Source organism: Aquarana catesbeiana, linkage group LG07, assembly GCF_042186555.1.
Source record: "Aquarana catesbeiana isolate 2022-GZ linkage group LG07, ASM4218655v1, whole genome shotgun sequence".
NCBI lineage: Eukaryota > Metazoa > Chordata > Amphibia > Anura > Ranidae > Aquarana > Aquarana catesbeiana.
Genome location: NC_133330.1, coordinates 196491873 through 196505033, shown reverse-complemented (window position 1 = coordinate 196505033; position 13161 = coordinate 196491873). Strand labels below are relative to the sequence as shown.

At 40.5% G+C, this 13161-nt stretch overlaps 1 long non-coding RNA gene across 1 annotated transcript in view; it reads right to left on the bottom strand.

The window, feature by feature from the left end:
- Nucleotides 1–1859: 1859 nt before the first annotated feature.
- The window catches only part of LOC141102512 (uncharacterized), a 61896-nt gene continuing 50594 nt past the window's right edge, over nucleotides 1860–13161 (bottom strand). The window contains exon 3 of the long non-coding RNA XR_012235128.1: nucleotides 1860–2446. This is a non-coding gene — a long non-coding RNA (uncharacterized lncRNA). The remainder of the gene's footprint in view (nucleotides 2447–13161) is intronic.

Below are 13161 nucleotides of genomic sequence, written 5' to 3'. Positions count from 1 at the left end.
GTGAAGAGACTGAATAAAGAGAAAATTGAGTTTTCTGAACTACTGTTACTTTTTGTGCTTATACTTTGGGAAGATACCCTGAAACAGAGGCAGGAATGTCGCTATGAACTACTGTTACTTTTTGTGCTCATGTTTTGGGAAGATACCCTGAAACAGAGGCAGGAACGTCGCTATTGGATCCATCCCATCCTACAAACACACTCCTCAAGAGGACAATTTGTGTTGCTCTATAAGAACTTGAGAGAGCACCCAGAAAAGTTCAAAAATTACACACTTATGAGCATGGCAACGTATGTGATAATATCTCATCCCATTGAGACTATTCACAAAGTCCAAACCCCTCAACCTTAACCCTAATCCCACTTTTAATAGTCCCAAACTCAGAATCCTAACCCTAATCCCACTTTTACTAGTCCCAAACGCTCAACCCTAACCCTTATCCCACTTCTACTAGTCCCAAACTCAGAATCCTAACCCTAATCCCACTTCTACTAGTCCCAAACTCTCAACCCTAACCCAAATCCCACTTCTACTAGTCCCAAACTCTCAACCCTAACCCTAATCCCACTTCTACTAGTCCCAAACTCAGAATCCTAACCCTAATCCCACTTCTACTAGTCACAAACTCACAACCCTAACCCTAATCCCACTTCTACTAGTCCCAAACTCTCAACCCTAACCCTAATCCCACTTCTACTAGTCTCAAACTCAGAATCCTAACCCTAATCCCACTTCTACTAGTCCCAAACTCACAACCCTAGCCCTGATCCCACTTCTACTAGTCCCAAACTCTCAACCCTAACCCTAATCCCACTTCTACTAGTCCCAAACTCAGAATCTCAACCCTAATCCCACTTCTACCAGTCCCAAACTCACAACCCTAACCCCACTTCTACTAGTCCAAAATCTCAACCCTAACCCTAATCCCACTTCTACTAGTCCCAAACTCAGAATCCTAACCCTAATCCCACTTCTACTAGTCCCAAACTCTCAACCCTAACCCAAATCCCACTTCTACTAGTCCCAAACTCTCAACCCTAACCCTAATCCCACTTCTACTAGTCCCAAACTCTCAACCCTAACCCTAATCCCACTTCTACTAGTCCCGAATTCTCAACTCTAACCCTAATCCCACTTCTACTAGTCCCAAACTCTCAATCCTGACCATAATCCCACTTCTACTAGTCTCAAACTCAGAATCCTAACCCTAATCCCACTTCTACTAGTCCCAAACTCTCAACCCTAATCTCACTTCTACTAGTCCCAAACTCCCAACCCTAACCCTAATCCCACTTCTACTAGTCCCAAACTCTCAACCCTAACCCTAATCCCACTTCTACTAGTCCCAAACTCTCAACCCTAACCCTAATACCACTTCTACTAGTCCAAAACTCTCAACCCTAACCCTAATCCCACTTCTACTAGTCCCAAACTCTCAATCCTAACCCTAATCCCTGGATTATGGTTAGCAGTGGATTTCCAAAATTATTCTAAACATTTTTTATTTTTTCTTTACCAGATTTGACTTTATGCTTGACATCTTAACCCCTGACTTGTTAAGACAGGATACCAATTGCAGGTTGGCAATATCACCATGTGAATGTTTACTTATAATGCTAAGGTAAGTATATATGAATAAGAAGTGCAGGTTTAAACAAGTAATAAAATGGCCCTCCAATTTTGAAATGAAAATTATATATTTTTTATTGCATATATATTATCAAAAATGCACAACATGTGCAAAACTGAAAATAATTTAAATTAGACCATCATGTGCATTTTACAGACAAAATTATATTAACAAATGTAAAACTTTAACAAAAAGATATAAAGCAATAAATCTCATAGATTCTGATAGGTGGAAGGATGGTGTGTCTCCTCTAGGGGGGGTGGGAGGGATGCTTGGACATTTGCTGCACTTTGTAAGGTCCTCCCTGAAAACGTGGTTGGTTTTGGGTCATTTGAAAACTGGGATATGGGTTTTGGGACATGACTGGAAATCTTGAAGCTGCAGCAGATGGGTAGGATTGTGAGCGTGAGGTACCTGGACCATTGTATCTGCCATAAAAATGATGACTAGTGTTGCCCTCATACGGTGCATCTCTATTTTGAGTAGGTTGCTGCTGATATAAATTAATGAGATGCAATATTTCAGAAGGCATGTTACATTGATGTAACATTTGTTGAACCAGGCTTCTGGCAAAGGACTCCAATTCTCCTCCATCTTTTTTTTGTTTGCTAAACAATTTTTTTAGAACATCTAGGAAGTCCTCTGACATTAGTTGTTTATTTTTTTTCTTTGTTTTTGTTGGTGGCCAATGTTGCTTCTGTTGTTTCTGCTTCTGTTTCTGAAATTTGAGAAAAGTTTGCTGCATCTACTAATTGGTTGGTCTGCTCTGCATCCTCAGGTTCCTCTTCAGTTTCACTCTCCATATTGCTTTCTGTACTGAAAAATAGACAATTTATTAAAAAATGCTAAAAATGTAGTTATACCGTGCACTCCTCCAAAAAGCAAAAAGATGTTATACAATTCAATTAAAAAAAATATAAATTAACATAATAAATGTTTGTATACTTACGGTCTCATCTCCATGACGGGCTTCAGGAAGATGAACTCCTCATAGTGACAACACACTCTCCCTTTTCTCTTCCCAGCAGAACCACTCCTTATATTATTATGAATAAGCTGTTCTCTCCTATAATTATCCCTCATATGCCCCGTACACACGGTCGGACATTGATTGGACATTCCGACAACAAAATCCATGGATTTTTCCGAAGGATGTTGGTTCAAACTTGTCTTGCATACACACGGTCACACAAAGTTGTTGGAAAATACGATCGTTCTGAACGCGGTGACATAAAACACATACGTTGGGACTATAAACGGGGCAGTAGCCAATAGCTTTCATCTCTTAATTTATTCTGAGCATGCATGACACTTTGTGTGTCGGATTTGTGTACACACGATCGAAATTTCTGACAACGGATTTTGTTGTTGGAAAATTTTATAGCAAGCTCTCAAACTTTGTGTGTCAGAAATTCCTATGGAAAATGTGTGATGGAGCCCACACACGGTCGGAATTTCCGATAGCAAGGTCCTATCACACATTTTCCATTGGAAAATCCTATCGTGTGTACAGGGCATTAGTCTTCCACCTTTTCTTTATTACACGTACTGAAATAAATAATAATTTTTTTTTGGAATTACAGATATCTTGGCACTGGAAATACCTATACATCATTACACTATGAATTCAGAACAAGAATATCAACAATTAGAGAAATTGTGAAGCTAACATGTGATGCTATTTGGAAATTGAAAACTACATTCATGCCTATTCCAAATAAAGAAAAATGGAATGGTGTTACTAGGCAGTTCTGGAGCAAAACCAACTTTCCAAACTGCTTGGGAGCATTTGATGGAAAACACATTCTCCTAATAAAACCCTGTCACAGTGGTAGCCGATATTATAATTATAAAAAATATTTTTCTGGTGTGCTAACGGCTGTGGTTGATGCAGACTATAAATTCTGTTTTCCTGAATTCAACATTTGGGAAGCGTCTTCAATCTAATCGACTCGATTTGCCTGAAAACCAACCATTACCCGGTACAGAAAGTCCAGATATGCCGTTTGTTTTTGTGGCTGATGAGGCTTTCGCTATCAACGAACATTTAATGAAGCCCTACTCACAGAGGAATCTTGACACCCAGAAGAGAATCTTCAATTATCGTCTCTGTCGGGCACGTAGGCTGGTTGAATGTTCCTTTAGCATTCTTCCCAACAAATGGCAAATATTCCATAAGCCTATCAATCTCAAGGTCGAAAATGCATGCAAATTAATAAAGGCAGCATGTGTGTTGCACAATGTAGTAAGGGATAGAGATGGTGTGAATTTTGAGGACACATTGGCTCACAATTTTGAACCTGCTGATTTCCCTCATGTCCGTGGTCCAACAGTGGGTTTCAGAATTAGGGATGAATTTGCAAATTATTTTATGAGCCCTGCAGGAGCAGTAAGTTGGCAAGGAAATATTATTTAAAAATTAGAGGTATCACATTAAAATGATCATTAATATGTTTAATATATTTTTTGTTCTTGTTTGCAAGTATATACTTACAAACCAAATAGCATATTGTTATTGATTCGGAATATTTTTTTCTTCTTGTATTGATTCAAGACAATAAAAACATGTTTACTTTGACCTTGTTTAGACTTAATTTAGGAGTTCGAAAATAACAATAATATACAGTATCTCAAAAAAGTGAGTACACCCCTAAGTGAAAATGTCCAAATTGGGCCCAACGTGACAATATTTTGTGTGGCCACCATGAATTTCCAGCACTGACCTAACACCCTTTGGCATGTAGTTCACCAGAGCTTTACAGCTTGCCACTGGAGTCCTCTTCTACTCCTCCATAACGACATTACGGAGCTGGTGGATGTTAGAGACCTTGCGCTCCTCCTTCCGTTGGAGGATGCCCCACAGATGATCAATAGGGTTTAGGTCTGGAGACATGCTTGGCCAGTCCATCATCTTTACCCTCAGCTTCATTAGCAAGGCAGTGGTCGTCTTGGAGGTGTTTTTGATGTCATTATCATGTTAAAATACTGCCCTGCGGACCAGTCTCCGAAGGAAGGGGATCATGCTGTGCTTCAGTATGTCACAGTACATGTTAGCAATCATGGTTCCCTCAATGAACTGTAGCTCTCCAGTGCTGGCAACACTCATGCAGCCCAAGACCATGACACTCCCACCACCATGCTTGACTGTAGGCAAGACACACTTGTCTTTGTACTCACCTGGTTGCGGCCACACACGCTTTACACCATCTGAACTAGACATGTGCAATTTGTTAAGTTCAGAATTCGTTTTTTAACAAATTTTGACAAATTAGTTAATTCCGAAATTTCTGAAATTCCACATTTCTGAAATTTTCTAAGTTCCGAATTTACGAATTTCTGAAATTTGGAATTTTGGAAATTGGAAAATACGAAAATTGAAAATACTAAAATTCTATAAATTTGAAGTTAGGAAATTCTTAGGGTTAGGGTGTTAGGGTTAGAGGGTTAGGGTTAGAGGATTAGAGGGTTAGGGGTTAGGAGTTACCGTTAGGGGTTGGGATTAGGGTTAGGATTCTGAGTTTGGGACTAGTAAAAGTGGGATTAGGGTTAGGGTTGAGAGTTTGGGACTAGTAAAAGTGGGATTAGGGTTAGGATTCTGAGTTTGGGACTAGTAAAAGTGGGATTAGAGTTAGGATTCTGAGTTTGGGACTAGTAAAAGTGGGATTAGGGTTAGGATTCTGAGTATGGGACTAGTAAAAGTGAGATTAGGGTTAGGATTCTAAGTTTGAGACTAGTAAAAGTGGGATTAGGGTTAGAGTTGAGAGTTTGGGACTAGTAAAAGTGGGATTAGGGTTAGTGTTGAGGGTTTGGGACTAGTAGAAGTGTGATTATGGTTGAACTTTTTGGCCTTGGGACTACTCTGACTGGGATTAGGATTGGTATTGCGGTTGAATTTTTGGGGCTTGGGACTACTCCGGCTGGGATTAGGATTGGTATTGCGATTTAACTTTTTGGGCTTGGGACTACTCTGACTGGGATTAGGATTGGTATTGCGGTTGAACGTTTTGGGCTTGGGACTACTCTGACTGGGATTAGGATTGGTATTGTGGTTGAACTTTTTGGGCTTGGGACTACTCTGACTGAGATTAGGATTGGTATTGTGGTTGAACTTTTTGGGCTTGGGACTACTCTGACTGGGATTAGGATTGGTATTGCGGTTGAACTTTTTGGGCTTGGGACTACTCTGACTGGGATTAGGATTAGTATTGCGGTTGAACTTCTTGGGCTTGGGACTACTCTGATTGGGATTAGGATTGGTACTACGGTTGAACTTTTTGGGCTTGGGACTACTCTAACTGGGATTAGGATTGGCTTTGCGATTGAACTTTTTGGGCTTTATAATCACACTCCTGCTTATCTGACAAGGATTATGTGATTGGTACTCACTTTTTACGTATTTTTGTTTTCTTGGAAGGTCATTCCAGTCCTCAATATGTTGTTCAGCAATGGTATCCCATGCTAAAGTCTTTTTGCTGCAGTTAGCATACATTGGATTTTTAGTGTCCCAAAGCTTTGGGTGGTCCCGCACTGACTCAATAAACTCCTCTGATTCTATTGCTGTTGCTTTGGACCTGGCTGGTCTGGCCAAATTTTCTGCCCTGGCTTGCATCCACTTATCTGCAGCATCCATGCTCTCTTGTCTCCCTCCTCATCCCCTCGCAACAGGATTTCTTTTTATCCCAGCATCCTACACTGCAGTCATGTGACCTTCTCACAGCCTCAGTGTACTGTCTAGGACGTTTTCAGGTGCTTTTAAGGTGCTTTTAAAGCGCTTCACATTCATTTCAATGGACGTGGGTGTTTTTGAAGTGCTTTTTTTAGCGCTACAAACAAGCTCCAAAGATGCTGCTTGCAGGATTTTTCTCAATGCCGTGGCATCGCAATGCCTCAGTGTGAAAGCATCTATTGAGATGAATGGGAGGCAGTTTTCATGCCCCTTACAAGTGCTATTTTTAGCGCTAGAAAAAAGAGAGACTCCCATCATGTCACACAGAGCATGGAGGTCTCATCCCTAATAATTGGAACAAAGAAGGTAACCCCTCAAATGAGACTTTAACAGACCACCCACTCAATAATGTATAAAATATAATCTTTTAATGATATTATATAATGCCCCGGGCATTAGGGCATTTACACTGTATGATGTTTATATGTATAGTTTCTGTTTTGTTCTCCATGTGATACACATTGTGCATTCTTGTCATATGTAGATTTTATATGTTTTTTATTCTATATCATTAAAAGATTATATTTTATTCATTATTGAGTGGGTGGTCTGTTAAAGTCCCATTTGAGCGGGTTACCTTCTTTGTTCCTATTTTTAGCGCTAAAACGCCTGCAAAGTGCCTTAGTGTGAAAGCAGCCTTATAGAGCGAACAAAAGTCCTGGATGGCTTAGCGCCAATGTAAAAATGCATATAAAAGCAAAAGAGAAGGCCTTCCAAAAATATAAGGTTGAGGGATCATCATCAGCATTCAAACTTTATAAAGAATGCAACAAGAAATGTAAGGGTGCAATTAGGGCGGCTAAGATAGAACACGAAAGACACATAGTGGAGGAGAGCAAAAAAAATCCCAAGAAATTCTTTAAGTATGTTACATAGTTACATAGTAGGTGAGGTTGAAAACAGACACAAGTCTATCAAGTCCAGCCTATGTGTGTGATTATATGTCAGTATTACATTGTATATCCTTGTATGTTGCGGTCCTTCAGGTGCTTATCTAATAGTTGCTTGAAACTATCGATGACCCCCGCTGAGACCACCACCTGTGGAAGGGAATTCCACATCCTTACCCCTCTTATAGTAAAGAACACTCTACGTAGTTTAAGGTTAAACCTCTTTTCTTCTAATTTTAATGAGTGGCCACGTGTCTTATTAAACTCCTTTCCATGGAAATGTTTTATCCCTATTGTGGGGTCACCAGTATGGTATTTGTAAATTGAAATCATATCCCCTCTCAAGCATCTCTTCTCCAGAGAGAATAAGTTTCAGTGCTTGCAATCTTTCCTCATAACTAATATCCTCCAGACCCTTTCTTAGCTTTGTTGCCCTTCTTTGTACTCGTTCCATTTCCAGTACATCCTTCCTGAGGACTGGTGTCCAGAACTGGACAGCATACTCCAGGTGCAGCCGGTCCAGAGTCTTGTAGAGTGGGAGAATTATCATTTTATCTCTGGAATGAATCCCCTTTTTAATGCAAGCCAAGCTTCTGTTTGCTTTGTTAGCAGCAGCTTGGCATTGCATGCCATTGCTGAGCCTATCATCTGCTAGGACCCCCAGGTCCTTTTCCATCCTAGATTCCCTCAGAGGTTCTCCCCCAATTGTATAGATTGCATTCATATTTTTGCCACCCAAATGCATTATTTTACATTTTTCTACATTGAACCTCATTTGCCATGTAGTTGCCCACCCCATTAATTTGTTCAAATCTTTTTGCAAGATTTCCATGTCCTGCGGAGAAGTTATTGCCCTGCTTAGCTTAGTATCGTCCACAAATACAGAGATTGAACTGTTTACCCCATCCTCCAGGTCATTTATGCACAAATTTAACAGGATTGGTCCCAGCACAGAACCCTGGGGGACCCCACTACCCACCCCTGACCATTCTGAGTACTCCCCATTTATCACCACCCTCTGAACTCGCCCTTGTAGCCAGTTTTCAATCCATGTACTCACCCTATGGTCCATGCCAACAGACCTTATTTTGTACAGTAAATGTTTATGGGGAACTGTGTCAAATGCTTTTGCAAAATCCAGATACACCACGTCTACGGGCCCTCCTTTATCTAGATGGCAACTCACCCCCTCATAGAAGGTTAATAGATTGATTTGGCAAGAACGATTCTTCATGAATCCATGCTGATTACTGCTAATGATACCTTTCTCATTACTAAAATCTTGTATATAGTCCCTTATCATCCCCTCCAAGAGTTTACATACTATTGATGTTAGGCTAACTGGTCTGTAATTCCCAGGGATGTATTTTGGGCCCTTTTTAAATATTGTGCTACATTGGCTTTTCTCCAATCAGCTGGTACCATTCCAGTCAGTAGACTGTCAGTAAAAATGAAGAACAATGGTCTGGCAATTACTTGACTGAGTTCCCTAAGTACACTCGGGTGAAAGCCATCTGGTCCTGTTTTTTTATTAATGTTAAGATTCCCAAGTCTAATTTTAATTCTGTCCTTTGTTAACCATGGAGGTGCTTCCTGTGATGTGTCATGAGGATAAACACTGCGGTTTTGGTTACTGAAGCCCCTCGATTCCCTCATGAAGACTGAGGAGAAGAATAAATTCAATACCTTTGCCATCTCCCCATCCTTTGTAACCAGATGTCCTTCCTCATTCTTTATGGGGCCAATATGGTCTCTCCTCCCTTTTTTACTGTTTACATACTTAAAGAATGTCTTGGGATTTTTTTTGCTCTCCTCCGCTATGTGTCTTTCATGTTCTATCTTAGCCTTATTGCACCGTTACATTTCTTGTTGCATTCTTTATAAAGTCTGAATGCTGATGATGATCCCTCAACCTTGTATTTTTTGAAGGCCTTCTCCTTTGCTTATATATGCATTTTTACATCCAGGACTTTGGCTCGCTCTTTTACATTTATTACCCAATGGGATGCATTGGCTAATGCCCTTATTTAATATGCTCTTAAAGCAAACCCATCTCTCCTCCGTGTTCCTTGTTTCTAAAATTTTATCCCAGTTTATGCCTTCTAGCAAGGTTTGTCGTTTAGGGAAGTTGGCTCTTTTGAAATTCAGTGTCTTTATATTCCCCCTATGTTTCCTATTTGTGTGATTTATACTGAAGCCAATTGACCTGTGATCGCTGTTACCTAAATTGCCCCATATTTCCACATCCGTGATCAGGTCTGTATTGTTGGTAATCAGTAGATCCGTTAACGCTTTATTTCTAGTTGGTGTGTCTACCATCTGACCCATAAAATTGTCCTGCAAGACATTTAGGAACTGGCGAGCCTTAGATGAATGCGTGGTTCCCTCCGCCCAGTCTATGTCTGTATAATTAAAATCCCCCATTATGATAACACTTCCCATCTTTGTTGTTAATCCAAATTGTGATAGGAGATCTGTCTCCCTTCCTCCCTCAGGATAGGGGGGGGCTATAGCATACTCCCAGAATTTTTATTTCCCCTTAGTTCCATCTCTTTGGAGCTCTACCCATAAGGATTCCACCTCCTCCCTAGCTCCCTTAGTGATGTCATCTCTCACATTCACTTGTACATTATTCTTGATATATAGGCATACCCATCCCCCTTTTTTACCCTCTCTATCCTTGTGATAAAGGATATACCCTTGAATGGTTTCCAGCCAATCATGAGAGCTGTTGAACCAGGTCTCTGAAATTCCCACAAAATCCAAATCCTCCCCATACAACAGTATCTCTAGTTCACCCATCTTGTCCGCCAGGCTCCTGGCATTTGTTAACATACCATGTAGTTTAGATCGGTCACATATTATCCTCGTAAACAGTAAAAGTGGGAGGACAGACCATATTGGCCCCATAAAGAATGAGGAAGGACATCTGGTTACAAAGGATGAGGAGATGGCAAAGGTATTGAATTTATTGTTTTCCTCAGTCTTCACGAGGGAATCGGGGGGCTTCAGTAACCAAAACTGCAGTGTTTATCCTCGTGACACATCACAGGAAGCACCCTCATGTCTAACAGAGGACAGAATTAGAATTAGACTTGGGAAACTTAACATTAACATTAATAAATCCCCAGGACCAGATGGCTTTCACCCGAGGGTGCTTGGGAAACTCAGTCAAGTAATTGCCAGACCATTGTTCCTAATTTTTACTGACAGTCTACTGACTGGAATGGTACCAGCGGATTGGAGAAAAGCCAATGCAGCACCAATATTTAAAAAGGGCCCAAAATACATCCCTGGAAATTACAGACCAGTTAGCCTAACATCAATAGTATGCAAGCTCTTGGAGGGGATGATAAGGGACTGTATACAAGATTTTAGTAATGGGAATTGTATCATTAGCAGTAATCAGCATGGATTCATGAAGAATCATTCTTACCAAACCAATCTATTAACCTTCTATGAGGAGGTGAGTTGCCATCTAGATAAAGGAAGGCCCATAGATGTGGTGTATCTAGAGTTTGCAAAAGCACTTGACACAGTTCCCCATAAACGTTTACTGTACAAAATAAGGTCCGTTGGCATGGACCATAGGGTGAATACATGGATTGAAAACTGGCTACAAGGGCGAGTTCAGAGGGTGGAGATAAATGGGGAATAATCAGGGGTGGGTACTGGGGTCCCACAGGGTTCTGTGCTGGGACCAATCCTGTTTAATTTGTTCATAAACGACCTGGAGGATGGGGTAAACAGTTCAATCTCTGTATTTGTGGACGATACTAAGCTAAGCAGGGCAATAACTTTTCTGCAGGACGTAGAAACCTTGCAAAAAGATTTGAATTCATTTGGGTGACAAAAATATGAATGCAATCTATACACTGGGGGGGAACCTCTGAGGGAATCTAGTATGGAAAAGGACCTGGAGGTCCTAGTAGATGATAGGCTCAGCAATGGCATGCAATGCCAAGCTGCTGCTAACAAAGCAAACAGAAGCTTGGCATGCATTAAAAAGGGGATGCATTTCAGAGATAAAATGATAATTCTCCCACTCTACAAGACTCTGGTCCGGCAGCACCTGGAGTATGCTGTCCAGTTCTGGGCACCAGTCCTTAGAAAGGATGTGCTGAAAATGGAGCGAGTACAAAGAAGGGCAACAAAGCTAATAAAGGGTCTGGAGGACATTAGTTATGAAGAAAGGTTGTGAGCACTGAACTTATTCTCTCTACAGAAGAGACACTTGAGAGGAGATATGATTTCAGTATACAAATACCATACTGGTGACCCCACAATAGGGATAAAACTTTTTTGTGGAAGGGAGTTTAACAAGAGGCCACCCATTAAAATGAGAAGATAGGTTGGACTTGATGGACTTGTGTCTTTTTTCAACCTCACCTACTATGTAACTATATGTAACTTCTCATTTCCTCTGGAACAGACATTCTACTCAAAAACTGTGAAATGAAGTAAAAAAGGTTTACTTTTGAATTTAATGTTTCTCAGTGATTAATAATGAGTCAGAATAGGGGAAGAAAGAACAGGAAACCACTGCAACAATAATCCTTTACTCATAGGATACTCACTACTCTTATAAGATTCATGTAGTAAATATGTTGCACAGTACTTTGTTATACAAAAGAAAAATAGAACTGTAATACATGTACATCCTGATTAATACATATTCATGTGTTCCACTTTGTGCTTTAAGCACATTTTACTCCTACAGAAGTGGAAGGGTTAAGTTGTGCTGTATCTATTACCCTGGATCATGAAAAGCCAACTCTCTATTCCCAGGAACAAGTCACTCTGATTAGCATTGTCTGCTAACGAGCTCATTCCAACAGCCTACAGATGCAATGTCTGTGGGTTATTTATACAGTATTTATACAGCTCCCTCCCCACTCATCAGGATTCTGTGAAGTCAAAAACAGAACAGCAAAAGAAGGAAAAATGCATATCCCATTAATGAACACAGATACCCCTAATATCAGTTGTTCTTTTTTAAGTTCACCAGACTGTACAGCATAGTGTTATTACATTTTATAAAAGAGCTTCATGTATTATTGAAAATACAAAACCAATCAGATGACATGTTATTCATATGTGTGATAATGTTAGATTACAGATGCAGAAATGAATGCTAGTTGTGTTTGAGGAAAAAAGATGAGTAATCCAACTCAATATCTAGGCTTGATAGGTGTTCATAACCCAATTGAATCTGTGGTTGAATAAACGGCATCATTTTCATTTTAACAAGTAAAGGGAGATTGTTAGACAAGCCTGGGTATCTTAGTGCAGTTGTCACACAATTTCACAACTAGGTGATGAAAACGATAAGAACAGAGAAACACAGTTTTTTCTCAGACGTAAAGCCATAATCTGTTGTTTCCTGGCTCATCATGGCAGCATACATTGGGTTGTGGCTCCGCCCAACAACCTGATAGGACTGTTAAAGCTTTACAGGATCCAGGCCACTGGCATTCTCCTTTTTGTCCTCATCTGATAAAGACTGTAGTATCTCTTACCGCTTGTCTCCCCAGCCAAGTTCAGCCTCCCCTGGGTGAAAGTTCCACTTATATAGCCTCTGAATGAGCTCTTCTGGTGGGAGCTCTGCTCTACTGATCTCAGAGGCATTTTGTGGAGTGCAAGCTTTAAATAATCTTTGTTTCGTGCAGCGTTCCCAGCTCAGTGTTTCACCTTGTTATCTTTTGGCTTGTTTCTGCTGTTTGCAGGGCACAGACTATCTTTTCCCTTGCTCAAGATGGTTCCTGGATGTCAAACTCCCTTCTGCGCATGTGTGGCAGGAAGTGATGTCAGGATTGGAAAGCTTTCCAGTTTCTAGGGTGGTGTGGGCCACCACAATCATATTCTGCACATGTGTGAGCGGGTGACATAATTTCTGGTGGTGAAGGCACTGGATT